Source organism: Electrona antarctica, assembly GCF_951216825.1.
Source record: "Electrona antarctica genome assembly, chromosome: 1".
Classification (NCBI taxonomy): Eukaryota; Metazoa; Chordata; class Actinopteri; order Myctophiformes; family Myctophidae; genus Electrona; species Electrona antarctica.
Genome location: NC_136806.1, coordinates 28133611 through 28150252, shown reverse-complemented (window position 1 = coordinate 28150252; position 16642 = coordinate 28133611).

Below are 16642 nucleotides of genomic sequence, written 5' to 3'. Positions count from 1 at the left end.
TGGTCCCCAGGTTGCTCTTAGTGGGGATGGTGGTCCCCAGGTTGCTCTTAGTGGGGATGGTGGTCCCCAGGTTGCTCTTAATGGGGATGGTGGTCCCCAGGTTGCTCTTAGTGTGGATGGCGGTCCCCAGGTTGCTCTTAGTGGGGATGGTGGTCCCCAGGTTGCTCTTAGTGGGGATGGTGGTCCCCAGGTTGCTCTTAGTGGGGATGGTGGTCCCCAGGTTTCTCTTAGTGGGGATGGTGGTCCCCAGGTTGCTCTTAGTGTGGATGGTGGTCCCCAGGTTTCTCTTAGTGGGGATGGTGGTCCCCAGGTTGCTCTTAGTGGGGATGGTGGTCCCCAGGTTTCTCTTAGTGTGGATGGTGGTCCCCAGGTTGCTCTTAGTGGGGATGGTGGTCCCCAGGTTGCTCTTAGTGGGGATGGTGGTCCCCAGGTTGCTCTTAGTGGGGATGGTGGTCCCCAGGTTGCTCTTAGTGGGGATGGTGGTCCCCAGGTTTCTCTTAGTGGGGATGGTGGTCCCCAGGTTGCTCTTAATCATGATGGTGGTCCCCAGGTTGCTCTTAATCATGATGGTGGTCCCCAGGTTGCTCTTAGTGTGGATGGTGGTCCCCAGGTTGCTCTTAATCAGGATGGTGGTCCCCAGGTTGCTCTTAGTGTAGATGGTGGTCCCCAGGTTGCTCTTAATCAGGATGGTGGTCCCCAGGTTGCTCTTAATCAGGATGGCTGTCCCCAGGTTGCTCTTAGTGTGGATGGTGGTCCCCAGGTTGCTCTTAATCAGGATGGTGGTCCCCAGGTTGCTCTTAATCAGGATGGTGGTCCCCAGGTTGCTCTTAATCAGGATGGTGGTCCCCAGGTTGCTCTTAGTGTGGATGGTGTTCCCCAGGTTGCTCTTAATCAGGATGGTGGTCCCCAGGTTGCTCTTAATCAGGATGGTGGTCCCCAGGTTGCTCTTAATCAGGATGGTGGTCCCCAGGTTGCTCTTAGTGTGGATGGTGGTCCCCAGGTTGCTCTTAATCAGGATGGTGTCACAGTGCGGGGCAGATAATGTGTAGGACTCAGGTGCAGAACGAACCTGGCACATGAGGCAGCGGGGTGAATTCAAGTGGAACAGAGTTTATTGACAAAACTCACAATGGACCAGGACCAAACACGAGGAAGTAATATACAAGACTCGGAATACTAGGAACAAAGGTACTAGGTACTTGGAACAAGAGAAGCAAAACTAGGAAATACACTAAACACTCGTGACTACAATGACGATCTGACAAAGGACTGAAACACACTGGGGCATATATATAGACAAAGACTGACTAGACACAGGTGAACAACTAACAAATCAACACAGGGATTGGCTGAGAGACAAACAAGACACAGGTGGAGAAAACTAGACTAATAACAGGGTTAGACAAGTCAGGCACAGAACTACAGGGGCAGACAGGAAAGCACAAAAAAAAAAGCTCTTAGTGTGGATGGTGGTCCCCAGGTTGCTCTTAGTGGGGATGGTGGTCCCCAGGTTGCTCTTAGTGGGGATGGTGGTCCCCAGGTTGTAACGATTAAATAATTAAATTAACTGTTACTCTTTTTTAAAGCACGGGATAGTGACTGATCTCCTTCGACACAATTGATTTATGCTGAATGACAGGAATGGCAATAGACATTAGACAGCAAACACACTCAGTAAGAACACAGCGAAGTAGTGATGAAGTTATGATAGTATTTATCTACTCAAAGGAGAAATAATAATACAGCCAGGTATAAACAACAACCAACTCAGATGAATGAAAACAAGTTGAAACCCTTTGAACCGAATGTCCTCGATTCGCGCCCGCACGCACGCACGCACGCACGTACGTCCGCTAAATAGTTTATTAGATAGGTCTGTAAGAAAAGAGTAATTAAAGTCCGCGTCTCGCGCACGCGCCCGCACGCTCCTATTGTTCCTTATCGCTCCGTGAATCCAAACGGCTCCAACCCGCGTCCCAGAACAAACGAAAAGTGTCAATCAATCAATGTCAATCCAAAAACGTTACTCCAAAAGTTATCCAAAAAGTAAAGGGATCCCCAGCAACGACGTAATCCAAAAAGTAATGACTCCCAAGGGAAAAAACAACAATGGATCCTCGCGGGGTATAAAATAAAATATAAACGGTCTCACCAAGTCTTTTATCTAATGAAGTACAGCGCGCGGCAGTGTGGCCTTAGCTATTTTCCACCTATAGCGTTCCGAGTAGAGTTAATTATTAAATAAATAATGATCAAACTGGTCTAGGTCTCCTGTGGACTTCCTGGACGGTTTGCCTCTCTCGTTCCTTCCTCTCGCGGGCCGGCCACCAACGCCTACTTTACGTGCGTCAGACAGTCTCGGACCCGTCAATCAAAACAATCCCCTCAAATCATAACATAGGCTTTCAAAACACCCCTTAAACAATAACAAAATAAAACCTATTAGGACATTACCCTTAAAGGATGGTGTTAGGTGCTTGCACATAAGACTCTATGTTGTTTATCTGTTGGTTCACTAATGTTGTCTTTCTTCTGTTGTATAGTGCCTGTGACATAAGACATTGCTGACCTCTGCTGGTCTAAAGAGACAGACACCTGTCAATCACCTGATGGCTCTGGCTGCCACACCCTGTGTCAGCTGTGCCTTGTTGTATGATTAGGAGCAGGCTATAAAGAGGAGCTGTGGAGAGCAGATCATTGTCTCCCAAACACCCAACCTGAAAAGTTGTGTTCCCCTGTGTTCTGTTGCGCTTTCTTTACTTTCAGTTACTGGGCTGGTAGTGAGTATTTGTTTGCCGTTTGGTTTCTGTTTAGTTTAGTTCTTATTTTGTTTTGGTAGTTTATGGGGAGTCTGGGGACTCCGACATGCACATAGTGCATAGCTCCCCAGGCTCCCTCATTTATTAGTTTGCTAGCCCATATGTTTGTTTGTAGGATGCCTAGTTAGGTCTTGAGTTTATCTTTATTATTGTTTTCGGCATTTATTACTTTAACCCTATATTTATTCAGTGTTTCCTTTTGTGTTACATTCCTGACTTGGTTGGGGTTCAGTGTTCAGTGCTATTTAATGCCCGATTTCAATTTTAAATAAATTGGTTATATTTTTGGTAAACTTTTGACCTGGCTTTGTGTCCTGATTATGTTATGGTCCTTGCTGTTCGAGCCAATTTTAAAGGGCCGTAACATAATTGGGGGCTCGTCAAAAGCTAATTTTGCACAAACATAATTTAATTGGGAGATTTTGCAAAATATGCTTATGTTTGTGTAGTGTAAACAGTTGGTCGTAAAACTGATAACTAGCAGAGCTCTAGTGGCAGTAAGAGTCTCTAGTTTGAGAGGGAGTTTGTCAGGTGCTGTTTTGTGTGGGTTTGTAACCCTTTAAGTGTATGCAGTGACCTGTTGAGTGACATCCCATTTGTTTTTTCCCCAAGTTTCTACTGTAGTCTAAGGTGTACTGTTTTCGTGTTGGGGTAACCTAGTTATCTTATATTTCAGTAACCTTTTGTTTTGGTTGACCTTTAAGTTGGTCTGTGCAGGTATAGCCTGTTTTCTTCTGAAGGTTGACTTCTTTGTTTTGGAGGTGAATAATCATGGAGTTCAAACTTGATGGTTTTGTGAGAGACCCTACATTAGAGGTTTTTCATCACTGTGCCAAAGCGCATTTGGGTTTAATTGCAGATCACTATGAGATACCTGTGAGTGCACAAGAGAGAAAGAGAGTTCTCAAACAGGTGTTGTGGGTGGGCTTGAGTGATAAGGGGGTGCTTCCTGGTCCTTCTAGTCCTGAATCATCAAAGTTTGTGGTTGAACTGTCTATGGAGAATCTCATTCGGCTGAAGGAGTTGGAGCTCAAAAGGATGCGTAGTAATCTCGAGAGAAGCAGAGAGAATGCTAAACTTGAATTAGTGCGGCTTAGGGAGGAGTACACAAAGGCCATTTGTTTGACTGAATTAGAGTTTGGTCTGGCTCCTCAACCTGGTGTTTCTTTTGAGAGGGTGGTTCCAATATTTCCAGGAGAAACATGTACTGAGGTTAATGTACCTGGTGGAACGTTGTTGGTGACCCCTGAGGTGGTGCCAGTCCCTATGGCACAAAGTGAACATGAGGTGGGGGTGACTGTTCCAACTGTTTTTGCCTCTTTTGAGGTAAACTGTTCTGATGAGAAGCTGGTAAGCTATTATGATGAAATTGACTTGAGTGAGAGCTTTCTTGTAGATCTAGATGGGGGTGGGACTAATGGTGCTGTTGTGGGTGGGGCCGACGTGGTTTCGGTGGAGACGCAGCAGGCCAGTACCCCATGTGAGACAGAGGTGTCCCTGTCCGGTGAGTCAGGAGGCGTGGCCCTGTCTAAAGTGAAGCTCATGTCTGAGGAGAAGGTGGCGGTGACAGAGCTGGTTGACGGCTCTACTGAGGTGGAGTGCATGTCAAAGGGGGATTGTCTAACTGACAACCTGGTCATGCAAAAATGGTCTCCACTTGATGCATCCGGTCAGGATGACTGGGGTGTGGTTAGGCAAATTATAGCACCACGTCGGGATAGGCGTGGCATCTTGAATCTGGCTCATGAGAAACCAAAGGAATCCATTGCTCCTGCTGTTTTCTTTCTAAATCTGGTGGGGGAGCAATTGGAGTGGGTCCAAATTACACCAACAGGTGTTGTTGTTTGTGCTCTCTCTCGGGTTGACTCATCTTGTGGCTTGCCAGTCTTTCAGGCAGACCAGAAGTCCAATTTAAGGGTGCAGGTGTTTGACCCAGGGGGGGTGAAGCACTTGGAAACCAAATAACATAGGGTGGGGGTGTTGGGTGCTTGCACATTATGCACACATGGCATCAAAGCATGGTGTGTGCTGGTACACTATACACTCTCTCTACCTATACTTTATTATACTCTAGCATCTGTCTATTCTGTTCATTAATGTTACTCTTTCTTGAAACCGGACATACACTTGAGGGTTTTTACACATTTGTCCTGAGTTGGTGAGCATGTGTTTTGTTGTTCGTAAATCGGAAAAAATAATGTAATTAGTAATGGTTAAGTATAGTAACATACATTTTGAGAGTATTTTGGAAAGTGACATTCTTATGTAGCAAAGATGTTTGTTTTGTTTCTTTGGAGATTTTGATTAGTCTAGGAAAATGTTATCAAATGATGGGTTTCACCAGCATTTAATAACTTAGTGTGGGGGTGTTAGGTGCTTGCACATAAGACTCTATGTTGTTTATCTGTTGGTTCACTAATGTTGTCTTTCTTCTGTTGTATAGTGCCTGTGACATAAGACATTGCTGACCTCTGCTGGTCTAAAGAGACAGACACCTGTCAATCACCTGATGGCTCTGGCTGCCACACCCTGTGTCAGCTGTGCCTTGTTGTATGATTAGGAGCAGGCTATAAAGAGGAGCTGTGGAGAGCAGATCATTGTCTCCCAAACACCCAACCTGAAAAGTTGTGTTCCCCTGTGTTCTGTTGCGCTTTCTTTACTTTCAGTTACTGGGCTGGTAGTGAGTATTTGTTTGCCGTTTGGTTTCTGTTTAGTTTAGTTCTTATTTTGTTTTGGTAGTTTATGGGGAGTCTGGGGACTCCGACATGCACATAGTGCATAGCTCCCCAGGCTCCCTCATTTATTAGTTTGCTAGCCCATATGTTTGTTTGTAGGATGCCTAGTTAGGTCTTGAGTTTATCTTTATTATTGTTTTCGGCATTTATTACTTTAACCCTATATTTATTCAGTGTTTCCTTTTGTGTTACATTCCTGACTTGGTTGGGGTTCAGTGTTCAGTGCTATTTAATGCCCGATTTCAATTTTAAATAAATTGGTTATATTTTTGGTAAACTTTTGACCTGGCTTTGTGTCCTGATTATGTTATGGTCCTTGCTGTTCGAGCCAATTTTAAAGGGCCGTAACAGATGGCGTTAATTAAGGACCATTATACCATATCTGTGACATACACTTTTAAATGCCATAAATAAAATAAATCCTTCTTTTAACATATGTGGCAGCGCTACATAGACCCCCCCCTCCAGCCATCGGCTACTAGGGTGAGGTACCATAGAACCTTTTTATATTCACCACATTGATAGTGTCCTGTTTATCAGGTGGGTTATTCCATCCGATTCGGTAATTCACCGGCCCTAATTTTCTCAGTATTTTAGCTGGCCCCTCCCACTTGGGCGCTAGCTTGGCGGAGAACTTGTCGCTGGCCTTCGAGAGAGGATGAGTCCTGACCCAGACTAGGTCACCCGCTAGAAAGTGCGCTTCTTTCCTGCGGGAATTATAATACCTAGCTTGTCTAGCCTGGTGCACACCCACTCTCCTCCGGACCTCCTCCGCCATCTTCTGTTGTCTCTCCACCAGGTTGTATGCGGCTTGGTCTGCAGGAGACGGTGGTTTATTGATCAGCCTCTCCAGTGGGCCTTGGAGCTTCCGACCCAAAGCCAGCTCAGCAGGGACTTTCCCAGTGGTTTCCTGTTGGGCTGTGTTGAGGGCGAAGCGGAACTCTGGTAGCCACTGGTCCCAGGTGTTATGGTGCTGGCCGACGAATGATGCAATCATGGTTTTCAATGTCCGGTTGATGCGTTCTGTAAGGTTGGTTTGTGGGTGGTAACTGGTGGTGAGTTTCTGGACAACACCCCAAGCCTTGCAGAGGTCCATCAACAAGTTGGCAGTGAATTGAGGTCCTCTTTCCGAAACGAGGTACGAGGGCACCCCCCAGCGGGTGAAGATTTCCTCCCTGAGGATCTTGATGAGACGAGGTGTTTTGCTGTCTCTCAAGGGGAACATCTCTACCCATTTGGAGTAATAGTCCACCACCACCAAGAGGTAAACGTTGCCGGCTTTGCTCCTGGGGAATGGACCCATCAGGTCGACGCCTAACATCACTCCGGGAGCGGTGACTTGAGTGCTCTGTAGTAGCCCTGCCGGCTTGGTGTTGCTTGCCTTGTATTGCTGGCAGGTCACACAAGTCTTGGTGTGATCCCATACGTCCTTCCGGACCGTTGGCCACCAGGCAACCTCCAGCACTCTTAAGAGGGTCTTCAGGCGACCCAGATGACCACCCAACGGATTGTCGTGGAAATACCGCAGGAATTCTGCCACCAGAGTCTGCGGAACGACCAACTGCCACTTTTCTCCCTGGTTCTTCAGCGGTACTCTTCGGTACAATAGCCCTTGGTGGTTACAGAAGCCGATGCGATCGGGTGGAGATGTTGTCCGACCGCTGTCTCTCCTCAGGTCCATCACAACCTGGTCTGTTCCTTGGGCCGTCGCCAATTCTGCCAATGTGGTCGGCAAGTCCGAGGGGCTTTTCGAGGACATGACCAGACAGGGTGAGGAGTGAATGGAGAGTGGCTCATAAGCACGGGACAGTGCATCCGGGGCGACGTTAAGACAGCCCTTCCGATAATGAACCTTGAAGGTGAATTGTTGCAGTCGGAGTATCCAACGAGTCAGTCGAGAGGTGGTCTTCGGGCAGTTGAAAGCCCAGGACAGTGCAGCATGGTCCGTGAAGACTGTGAACTCTGGTCCCTCCAGATAGTGCCTCCACTTTTCCACAGCCCAGACCACAGCCAGGCACTCCTTCTCAGAAGTGGAATAATTCCGTTCTGCGCCTCGGAGTCCCCTCGACACGTAAGCAATTACATGCTCACCATCGTCGGTGGTCTGGGAGAGGATGGCTCCGAGACCCACTTCGCTGGCATCCGTGTGTACCTGGAATGGTAGTGAGGTATTGGGTTGCGCCAACACGGGTGAGCTCTTCAACGCCTGCTTCAGGGCTTCCATGCTGTCTTGGCACTGGCTGGTCCAGTTCCATTCTACTCCCTTCCTCTTCAGGTTGTTAAGAGGGGCTGCCATGTCGGCAAAACGGGGAATGAATTTGTGGTACCATCCCGCAAGCCCCAAGAAACGCTGTACAGCCTTCAGATCCCGAGGGACAGGATAGTCAGACACAGCCTGGGTCTTAGATGGATCAACCTCCACGCCTCTGTTGGAGACAATATGCCCCAAGAACTTCAACTCTCGTTTGAAAAAGTGGCACTTCTTCATGTTGAGGCTGAGATTGGCGGCATGCAACTTCTGGAAGACGGATTCCAAGTCTCGAAGATGTTGTTCTTTGGAGTGAGAGTATACTATGATGTCGTCGATGTAGACAAAGCATAGCTTTCCCCTCAACTCCGACAAGACCGTCTCCATCAGCCGCTGAAAGGAGGCTGCCGCATTCCGCAGACCGAATGGCATGGCCTTAAACTGGAAAAGTCCAAGAGATGTAATGAAAGCAGTCTTCGCCTTGCTCTCCGCTGCCATCGCCACCTGCCAGTATCCAGACTGCAAGTCCAAGGAACTGAACCAGGAGGCCCCTTCCAAGGATTCAAGGATATCATGAATGATGGGCATCGGATAAGCGTCTGGCAGCGTTTTGGCGTTCACCCTTCGGTAGTCCACACAGAATCTGTAGGACCCGTCTGGTTTGTTTACCAGAACTACAGGTGATGACCAAGCTGACTGTGACGGCTCAATGATCCCATCCACCAGCATCTTCTCCACATGTTCCTCTATGACTTTCTTCTTCTGTGGAGACACACGATACGCCTTGCATCGTACAGGCACTTCATCCTGCACGAAGATGGTGTGCTTCTCCACAGATGTCTTCCCCAGTTTACTGGAGGTGACTGCGGGCCAGTCACCCACGAGCTGTTGGAGCTCCTCCGGACAGTCCGTGTCATAAGGAACCCGTAACTCTGGGTTGACCGTAGAGGCCCAGCAACTTCTCCTCTCCCCTGGAGGCAAGGCATAATAGAGGAGGATGCCTGGTTGGTAGATGATGGTGGGAGACTTGTCCCACAAGCTGGAGTCGGCCTTCTGGCTTAAGAAAGGATAATAGGTGTAACCTTGTCCAGTCTTCAACCCATACCTATTCTTAGCCAGATCAAGAATGGCACCGGTCTCGGCAAGGAAATCTAGCCCAAGGATCAGTGGGAACACAAGATGGCGATCTTGCATCACATGGGTGTCGATGGTTCTTTTCACCCCATGCCAGTTGAACCCGAGGTCTTTCTTGCCCAGGGCCTGATGAGCTGAGCCATCAGCTAGGACAAAACCCTGTCTGACAACCGGTAAGGTTTCGTCTGGTAGCATGACTCGCTTCCACAGACTTTCCTTAATCAGGGTGAAAGAACTCCCAGTGTCCACCACTGCCTCTACTGGGATTCCCTTGATGGTAACTGGGACCAACAGGAGCTTATGTTCTTTCTTTTTGTAGCTCTTGTGTTGCACTAGAGAAAGCTCTGCTATGGTCTTCGCCGACTGTTTCTTCTTCTCCTTACCCTGTTTGTCAGTACTCGCCTTCACCCTCTGCCAGTAGTCCTGGGTTCCTGAGAAGTCCTTCTCCACCATGGACCCCACCTTTACAAGCTCGGTCACTGTCGTCACAGTGCCCCGCAGGCAGCCAGCCACTTTAGGGTTGATGTTACTCAAGATGCGTCTCACTATATCTTCCTCTGGCATGTCTCGCTTCCACTTGAGGCATAGTGCACGATAATCGTATGCAAAGTCCCTGAGACATTGCTCTGGTTGCTGCACCATGGACCTCAGTCTCTCCTCCACTTCTGTCATGTAGTCAGAGGAGAGGAAAGCGGACATGAAGGCATTTTTAAATGAGACCCAATTGTGGACTTGGCTTTTTGCAGCCTGCCACCAGCTGAGTGCCGGCCCCTTGAAGACGGAAGACAGGGCTCCCAAAAGTTCACGGTTGGAGAGGGGTCTTAAGGCAAGGAAGGTCTCACACTGCTCAATGAAGGCAAGGACATCGGAAGTTTCAGTCGTGGCACCAAACGTAGGAAACTCCAGCCGCACCGGAGGTTTGGAGTAAGACGGAGAGGAGAGTGAATGCGCACCAGGCTGACTATATGGTATAGGGGGCGCTATGGGGCTGACATCTGTGGAAAGTTCTAGGGGTCTGCTTGCTACAGGTGTACTAGTAGGTCTTGCCCTAGCAAGGTCTTTCTTCCACTTGTCGTCCCTGCGTAACAAACAGTTTACTGTATCCCTTTCCAGTTTCTGCATGTCTGCCCTCATATCTTCTCCTAGTCTGGTGAGAGTAGATTCAATGGACTGCCTTAGGTGGGCCTCCCTGTTCACTGAACTGGCTATGGAAGCTCTAAAATCATTTTCGAGCTTAGCCTGAGACTTCACCTCACCTTTAAGTTCCCCATTAACACTCTTCAGAGAAGTCACCTCACCTTTAAGTTCATCATGATCAGCCTTTAGAGAATTCACCTCCCCTTTAAGCTCATTGTAATGAGTCACATCATTCTCATCCCTCCCATCATCGTCATCATCATCATCATCTTCATCATCGTCATCATTTTCATTGTCATTATTTTCATTGTCATTATTTTCATTGTCATTATTTTCATTATCGGTTTCATGTTCAACCTGGGCATCAACCTGCCCTCTTTGATTCTCATCCCCAACATACAAATCACTTAACGAGGTTTCATGAGGGGGACTTCTCCTTGTGGTGAAAGATCCCGAAGTGAAATCTGGGTCCCCCTGAACTACAGGTAGGCTATCAACCATTGGAGTATAGGGAGAATCATGGACAGGAGTAGACCCGACGTCACTTGTTTCTACTCCTTCTGGTGTTGCCATATTGCAAAGCTAAACCAAACCAGCTTATCACAATCAATTAATCAATCAATCGATCAATCAATCAATCAATCAATCAATTTAAATCAGTTCCCCGTATGGGCCACCATTATGTAACGATTAAATAATTAAATTAACTGTTACTCTTTTTTAAAGCACGGGATAGTGACTGATCTCCTTCGACACAATTGATTTATGCTGAATGACAGGAATGGCAATAGACATTAGACAGCAAACACACTCAGTAAGAACACAGCGAAGTAGTGATGAAGTTATGATAGTATTTATCTACTCAAAGGAGAAATAATAATACAGCCAGGTATAAACAACAACCAACTCAGATGAATGAAAACAAGTTGAAACCCTTTGAACCGAATGTCCTCGATTCGCGCCCGCACGCACGCACGCACGCACGCACGCACGTACGTACGTCCGCTAAATAGTTTATTAGATAGGTCTGTAAGAAAAGAGTAATTAAAGTCCGCGTCTCGCGCACGCGCCCGCAAGCTCCTATTGTTCCTTATCGCTCCGTGAATCCAACCGGCTCCAACCCGCGTCCCAGAACAAACGAAAAGTGTCAATCAATCAATGTCAATCCAAAAACGTTACTCCAAAAGTTATCCAAAAAGTAAAGGGATCCCCAGCAACGACGTAATCCAAAAAGTAATGACTCCCAAGGGAAAAAACAACAATGGATCCTCGCGGGGTATAAAATAAAATATAAACGGTCTCACCAAGTCTTTTCTCTTATGAAGTACAGCGCGTGGCAGTGTGGCCTTAGCTATTTTCCACCTATAGCGTTCCGAGTAGAGTTAATTATTAAATAAATAATGATCAAACTGGTCTAGGTCTCCTGTGGACTTCCTGGACGGTTTGCCTCTCTCGTTCCTTCCTCTCGCGGGCCGGCCACCAACGCCTACTTTACGTGCGTCAGACAGTCTCGGACCCGTCAATCAAAACAATCCCCTCAAATCATAACATAGGCTTTCAAAACACCCCTTAAACAATAACAAAATAAAACCTATTAGGACATTACCCTTAAAGGATGGCGTTAATTAAGGACCATTATACCATATCTGTGACATACACTTTTAAATGCCATAAATAAAATAAATCCTTCTTTTAACATATGTGGCAGCACTACAAGGTTGCTCTTAGTGGGAATGGTGGTCCCCAGGTTTCTCTTAGTGGGGATGGTGGTCCCCAGTTTGCTCTTAGTGTGGATGGTGGTCCCCAGGTTTCTCTTAGTGGGGATGGTGGTCCCCAGGTTGCTCTTAGTGGGGATGGTGGTCCCCAGGTTTCTTTTAGTGTGGATGGTGGTCCCCAGGTTGCTCTTAGTGGGGATGGTGGTCCCCAGGTTGCTCTTAGTGGGGATGGTGGTCCCCAAGTTGCTCTTAGTGGGGATGGTGGTTCCCAGGTGGCTCTTAGTGGGGATGGTGGTCCCCAGGTTGCTCTTAGTGTGGATGGTGGTCCCCAGGTTGCTCTTAGTGGGGATGGTGGTCCCCAGGTTGCTCTTAGTGGGGATGGTGGTCCCCAGGTTGCTCTTAGTGTGGATGGTGGTCCCCAGGTTGCTCTTAGTGGGGATGGTGGTCCCCAGGTTGCTCTTAGTGGGGATGGTGGTCCCCAGGTTGCTCTTAATCAGGATGATGGTCCCCAGGTTGCTCTTAGTGTGGATGGTGGTCCCCAGGTTGCTCTTAGTGGGGATGGTGGTCCCCAGGTTTCTCTTAGTGTGGATGGTGGTCCCCAGGTTGCTCTTAGTGGGGATGGTGGTCCCCAGGTTGCTCTTAATCAGGATGATGGTCCCCAGGTTGCTCTTAGTGTGGATGGTGGTCCCCAGGTTGCTCTTAGTGGGGATGGTGGTCCCCAGGTTGCTCTTAGTGGGGATGGTGGTCCCCAGGTTGCTCTTAGTGTGGATGGTGTTCCCCAGGTTGCTCTTAATCAGGATGGTGGTCCCCAGGTTGCTCTTTATCAGGATGGTGGTCCCCAGGTTGCTCTTAGTGTGGATGGTGGTCCCCAGGTTGCTCTTAATCAGGATGGTGTCACAGTGCGCGGCAGATAATGTGTAGGACTCAGGTGCAGAACGAACCTGGCACATGAGGCAGCGGGGTGAATTCAAGTGGAACAGAGTTTATTGACAAAACTCACAATGGACCAGGACCAAACACGAGGAAGTAATATACAAGACTCAGAATACTAGGAACAAAGGTACTAGGTACTTGGAACAAGAGAAGCAAAACTAGGAAATACACTAAACACTCGTGACTACAATGACGATCTGACAAAGGACTGAAACACACTGGGGCATATATATAGACAAAGACTGACTAGACACAGGTGAACAACTAACAAATCAACACAGGGATTGGCTGAGAGACAAACAAGACACAGGTGGAGAAAACTAGACTAAAAACAGGGTTAGACAAGTCAGGCACAGAACTACAGGGGCAGACAGGAAAGCACAAAACAAAACTACAAAATAAAAGTAGACTACACAGTGCAAGATAAACTCTAACAAGAAAAAAGAAACAAGGAACACAATACTACAAGATCACAGGAGAACAGTAAAGTAAAACACTAAATAACTAAAAACCAAGAAACACACGTACAAATACAAAACATGTCACGGAACGTGACAGTGCCCCCCCCCCCCTTAAGGCATCGATACCAGACATGCCACTACAATCCATAACATCGAGGAGGGTGGGTGGCGGGGGTCTGGCGGAGGGACACTGGGGCAAAGGACCAGGGGCTAGAAAAAAGGGCTGGGGCACAGGACTAGACACTAGACTGGCAGGGACAGGGGCAAGGCAAAACACTCAACAAACACAGAAAAGACTACAGAGGGAAATCACACAGGAATGCAGGCAGGCAAACACACAGACAAGCACATAGACAAGCAGACAGACAGAAGGTGGGACAAACCAAGGGACAGACATATCAACTGAAAGACAAGCAGACAGGCAGACAGACATGAGGTTTGACACAATAGGCGGGTAAAGGGGTCAGAAGGGCGACAGGAGGACTGGGGAGTAGACAGACGGACAAACAGACTGGCACACACACTAGCAGACAAACATACAGGGGGACAGGCGGACAGACAGACAGGGAGAAGGTCTAACGGGCTGGTAGGTGGGACAACTGCACCCTTCAGAGGGCTGGACGTTCCAGAGTGGAACAGAGGGGACCGGGGACTAGAAGTAGCCTGGGGAAACTGAGGGCCTAAGACCTGGGGAACAAAGGGGCTGGCAGACGGAGAAAGGGAGCTACGCTGGGAAACTGGAGTAGTAGGAGGGCTAGTGGGAAAAGCTAGGGATGGGGCTACAAACATGAGAGACATGGCTGGAAACAGGGGTAGAAACAGTCTTGGCTATAGTACATGGCGACAGGGACTCAAGAGGGTGTGTACACATGGGCTGGGGTACCTGATGACAAGCAGACCGGGGCACAGGGAGAGAGGAACGGGGGTCCGCTGGAAGAAGTGCACCCCCGGGGTCCAGCTGCTGGAGTGCAGTCCCGAGATCCCGCTGCCGTAGTGCAGGCCCGGGCTCTGACAACTGGAGGACAGGCCCGGGGTCTGGCAGCAGGAGTGCTTCCTCGGCTTCGGTGGGGACATGGGGGAATAGTTCACAAAGTCCACATGGTGTGTCAACAGGGAAACCCGACGAGGTCACTGGTGAGGCGGGGGTAGCTGACATGGGATCTGGTGGGACGTTGGCAGGGGCAGCCAACGTGGGCTCAGACAGGGCGTTGGCGGGGGCAGCCAACGTGGGCTCAGGCAGGGCGTTGGCGGGGGCAGCCAACGTGGGCTCAGGCAGGGCGTTGGCGGGGGCAGCCAACGTGGGCTCAGGCAGGGCGTTGGCGGGGGCTCAGGGAACGCGGGGTCAACAGAGGCGAGATCGGAGCAGATGGGCTGGAGGCCTACATACCCAAGCCTGATTGAATGGGTTGCAGGCTGGAGAGCAGGCTGGTGACTGACAGGCTGGGAAGCAGGAGAACCAGAACTGGACAGCTGAAAGCTATTCAGCCTCTTCCGGACCACATCAAGGTGAGGAACGAAGTGGCTCACCCATGGCCTCTCACCAAACCATTTCTGCTGGTCTGAAATCCTCCCCAGCAGCTCAACATGCTGGCTGGGAGGTGAAGCGATGAGGCCATTCACTGCAGACTCGAATTCCTGTACCTTCTTCCGAAAAAGCTGCCGTTCTGCTGAGTCCATATTTGGTCAGATCGTTCTGTCACAGTGCGGGGCAGAGAAGGTGTAGGACTCAGGTGCAGAACGAACCAGGCACAGGCAGCGAGGTGAATTCAAGTGGAACAGAGTTTATTGACAAAACTCACAATGGACCAGGACCAAACATGAGGAAGTAATATACAAGACTCAAAATACTAGGAACAAAGGTACTAGGTACTTGGAACTAGGGCATTCACTAAAAAATCGATTTATCGATTTATCGATTCCATTAACACAAGTCGATTCACATTAGGACAAGTCGAAAGTTGAAAAAAAAAAAAAAAAAAAAAAAAAAGTTTTCCCCATATGATATTTTGTATTGTGTTCTCGGGCCGCTGCGCTGTGCTGCGCGCTGCTGCTGGCGCTGTGTGCCAATGATGCCCCCTCCCCTGTTGTGTTATCTTTTCTGGTCTGTGTTGAGTGATCCAACTATTGCAACTTCAACGGGGGAGAGAGAGAGAGAGAGTCGCGTTAGAGAGAGAGCGAGAGAGAGAGAAAGAGAGAGACGCGTTAGAGAGAGAGAGAGAGAGAGAGAGAGACTCAGAGAGAGAGAGAGAGAGAGAGAGAGAGAAGGGCGGTCGCGTTAGCAACAGGCTAAGCTCACAGCATAGCCCCCAAACGGTAGCGATCTACCCTTTAATAGAACAAACGTACGGGTACATTCGTTGCATGAAGCGTAGATCTGCGAGCTCACAGGCTGGGGCAGCCCTCACTTCCCCCTCCGAGTCAGCGGCCGCATGGTCTAAAGTGCCTGCCCAATTTGAGGCTTTTTTATTCCTTTTCTCTTCCCCGTGGCCGGCGGCCCAACAAACGGTTCGCGACCGGGCCGTGAGCCTCTCCGCGGCCCACGGGGACGCGCGACGCACACACTGTTTAGTATTTACTATTATAGTTTTATGTTTTGATAATCAGCGCTTTGCCATATAGATGATACATACACTGTGCCATATTGGAGAGGCCACTGTGTGTGTGCGCAGTGCTTTGTTTGACATGCTCCGTATTTGAGCGCGCGCACCTCCACCCCCCCCCCCCCCCGTCCGTCGTAGAAAACGATAAATCGACTCAACTTCGACTTTACTGTCTGACAAGTCGACTTGGAAAAATCTCAAGTCGTTAATTGATTGATTGATTGAAGAATTTATTAACAGTTTGCAGAATTACAGTACATTTCAAGCACAAACTCAATACAAAGGCTGTTAACTGTGAGTGGACGACCCAATTAAGCATTACACTTGTTTCCAACAGGGTCCACCATGTTCAAATCATCAAAACATTTAGAGACGTACAAATAGACACTTCTATAGACAGAACAGGAATTCATCAAAAAGGAGGTAAAAAGGGAAAAGAAATATATACAGTGAGGGGAAAAAAGGGGGGGGCGGGGGGGGGTTAATGCCCTACTTGGAACAAGAGAAGCAAAACTAGGAAATACACTAAACACTCGTGACTACAATGACGATCTGACAAAGGACTGAAACACACTGGGGCATATATATAGACAAAGACTGACTAGACACAGGTGAACAACTAACAAATCAACACAGGGATTGGCTGAGAGACAAACAAGACACAGGTGGAGAAAACTAGACTAATAACAGGGTTAGACAAGTCAGGCACAGAACTACAGGGGCAGACAGGAAAGCACAAAACAAAACTACCAAATAAAGGTAGGCTACACAGTGCAAGATAAACACTAACAGGAAAAAAGAAACAAGGAACACATTACTACAAGATCACAGGAGAACAGTAAAGTAAAACACTAAATAAC